Raw genomic sequence first — 3785 nt, 5'->3', positions numbered from 1 at the left:
TTTTTCGTGAATTATTAAATTTGATTCTTTTTCAAATGTCCGCTCTCGTTTATCACGCGCAAAATCTTTGCGATCATCGTGTATCATCTTAATGTGTATGAACAAATTCTGCTTACTTGCAAATCTCTTCGCGCACTTTTCACATAGATAATCTTTGAAAACTTCGTGGAATATCTTATTGTGCTTGAGTAAAGTTGACTTATTTTCAAATTTTCTCTCGCACTTGTTACATAATAAATCTTTCCGATTTTTGTGTACTAATTTTTGATGCGTAAACAAACTTGATTTTTTTACAAATTTTTTTTCGCACTTGTCGCATGGAAAATCTTTTTGGCTTCTGTGTTCTGATATTTGGTGTCTACTCAAATGACTTCGGAACTCGAATTTCTGTTCGCACTTGTCGCATGTGTAATCTTTTTTTTCATTGTGAATTGTGTCTTGGTGCGTTATTATGCTTGATTCTAATGTAAATATGTCCTGACGATTATCGCAAACGTATTGTTTGTTGCATGAAACAACAATGTCATGTTCACTTAAATTATCTTTTGAGACGATTACTTCGGATTCCTTCCCACTTTTATCCATTACGATGCCGTATGATCCGATTAAACGATGGATCCTCCTGTTTAGTACCAAGGAAATTGAATTAGTAAAATATATATTAGGTATAACAACTTGTTTCATCGGGAGCGACAACATTTAAACTAATTTATGTTACCAATAATTATGATCAGTGTTCGAGGGATGACACCAAAATCGTTCATGATCGTATTGTTTACACTTAAATTGCTGATTCATCTGGCGATTTATTCGATAAATTTATTCAATGTATTCGGCTTTACGAAACTAAAAATCTAAGAAAAATTACCTAATTCTCAAAAATAAATTCTCTAAAAACATCCAGATATAAAATTAAAAGTATCCTGAAATTTTTTTTTTTAATTTTCAAGAGATCAAAGATGTAAAATTCATGCAGTAATTATATTTTGTTTCAAAAGTACACTTTGTATGATGAAAATGCCTAAGGGGAAATATTGGTATATCACTTCTCAATTCTCCCAATGCTCAAGTTTTAAAACAATAATTTTCCAAAATTAATCTTTTTCGTGATACAAATCAGAATCTACCATCTATGAAATAATTTGAAACCTCACAATACATTTTTTTTTACTAATTAAAGCTACAAAAAGATATTAAAAATGTTTGCTGCTGGTTCAGCTGTAATCATGAGGTAAAGTACGATGATTTTTCACTTTGACGTTGAATATTTCCTTGAAAAGCCTAATCACATGTAGTTTTTAATTTACTGATCAAAAGATGATAAATTTATCTTTTCCATAAATAGTTTCATCTTTTTTTCGCAACACAATTGAGCAAGTTATAGCGAAGGTAATTTAATAACGAATCAGAAAAACTTTGTATAGTGAAAATCGGTTGATTTTTCATTGAGTTATATTGCACGCCATATGGACCTTCGCCACTGAGACGTTATAAACAAAAGTTCTCTGCCACTCTGCCATTTTGAAAGGTTTTTACTTGAAAAAATTCACAGAAATATTTCGAAATATGTTTAAGATGATCTATACGTTTCGATTTTATTGAATCATTGCTTCTACCTAACAACAAACTCCGAACAAACGCCGAAAACATTTAATTTTGGCCTGATAAACCTCCCCCCCCTTAAACTAACTTTTAAATACGTCTCTATATCGATTCATCCGGCCATCCTCGTAAATACGCGTCTTTCCATTGAAAATCCAGCGTCGTGAAAAGCTCGTACGCTTACATACAGGCACATGCATGTTCTCGCACACGTACCTATCGTTCAGATAATGCAGCCCGATCGAGCAAATTGAATTTTCTCTCTTTGAAAGGCGCGGGGCAGCGCGAGATCGAACTCATTAGTCATCGAGTAAAATCGATGAGAGAGAAAGCTCGCAAGCTCGTCGTGTGTCGCCGCTCGGAGAGAGAGACAGAGATGCGGATAAGTCGGTGGGCAATTCTCGCTTATGTAACCCATCTACTAGGCTACACATCAAAAGGTAAGCCTGTAGCGCGGCCGACGCGTTTAACAGCGGCCGCAAGCCTCGATAGAGTCTCGATGATTAGCGGTCGAGGCGCCTCGTAGTTGTAGTAGTAGTAGTAGCAACATAGATATCGTAATCGTTCGGTCAGTCTGCAGAGAGCTTCGACGATGTATTCGTGTGTGTGTGTGTGTGTGCGTGTGTGTAACTCGTCGCTCAGTCCACGCTGCAACGTCTGTGCTGCTGCCGGGACGGGGGCTTAACTTTATTACATCGATTTGGCCCTTTGACTCGCAAGAACATCACCGAAAGCCCATTGACAGTTCAGTTGCTGCAACTGCTACTGCACTGTGTCGTACCTCCCATCATTCAGCGGGTCAGTTATACGTTTACAATGAACTATTGCGCCGGAGAATGATGCGCTTCTCGTCTGCAGTATACGCGTGTGTCATTGCACAATTGCTCGAGAGATTGAAAAAATATCTTGCGGTTTCTTCGATCGTTTCGAACTCGCGCTGATTGTTTTTTTCCCTAGATCGCTCTCTTTCTCTCTGCCGACGTACAGATCATACGGCTTTTTCGGGTATTGGCTCGTAGCTTGTCCTTCCCATGTCTCTTTCATCAAGTGCCAGTTCAAACGTCGAAGAACTTTCGAGCTAGTCCTTTTTTTTTGCGTTCAATCTTAATTATAGACTTTTTTTATTAATTTCATGTGGCAATAAAAATGGATTGTTTAAACGACGTAAAAATTAATCATTGTGACTAACTTGAATTAAAAAAAAAAAATTAATTCGTTTCTGGTAAATCGTCTTATCAACAAAAACTGACCATTTGAAGTAAAAGCAAGTACAACACCATTAATTTTATTGTTCGTTATCGGTGTTTTTTTTTATAATTATGTTAGAAGCATTTTAAATAATCTCGAATGGACATTCTAACAGTTTCAAAAAATTTAGACTAGTTTTCAACACAATAACGACACTTCATATCTCCACCACTAGATGGCGAATGCCTGATTTTTAAATCTGCAAGTGGCAAAATAAAAATGATTGTATAAGTCAAAGCAAGGTTTTGTATAAATTAATAATTCTTTTTGTAAAAGCATTTAAATGATCATTTTCACGAATTTTATACCGTCAAAAAATTATCATTAAATAGCAAGGTAGTCAGCATTCTACTCCTAACTTGAAATTCAACTAACACATGAAATGTACGAAAAGTGCAGCTCGATGCCCAATTCAGAATATTTGTTTCTTACTAAATTTATCTAGCTCCCGTGGATTACGCACTCCAAGGCAGAGAGCTGCCACCGAAGCCCGACCGAAAATGTAAAACCAGCATTCAGGATGTAACGCGGCTCGCGGATAATATATCATGCGTTCACCTACATATATAATATTCGAGTGCGCGCAGCAGAGAGAGAGAGTATCCCGCATGAAAATATGCCAACCATCAGATATCGTCAGTGAGCCAGCAAAACGACACACGCACATATACGTGTACGTAGTAGAGTATAGTGTGTATATACTCGGAGTCGTCGCACGTAGTACAGTCGGCAGCGGCAGCCGCCAGCAAAGCAAAAAGTTGTCTGCGGCGCATCGCGCACAGCAGGATGTGCACATGCAATGGCCAACGCAGCAGTATATAGCAGCATCAGCGTTACAGGGCGCAACACCAGCAATGCAGCGGCAACGAGACGTAAATAGAATGTTGCGTACGTGCTTGTGTGTGTATATAGAGGCCGCAGGGGGTACGGGGGGG

This window comes from Trichogramma pretiosum, unplaced genomic scaffold (genome assembly GCF_000599845.2).
Source record: "Trichogramma pretiosum strain Unisexual culture from Peru unplaced genomic scaffold, Tpre_2.0 scaffold115, whole genome shotgun sequence".
NCBI lineage: Eukaryota > Metazoa > Arthropoda > Insecta > Hymenoptera > Trichogrammatidae > Trichogramma > Trichogramma pretiosum.
The sequence above is the reverse complement of the archived record's forward strand: the minus strand, read 5'-3'. Positions refer to the sequence as shown.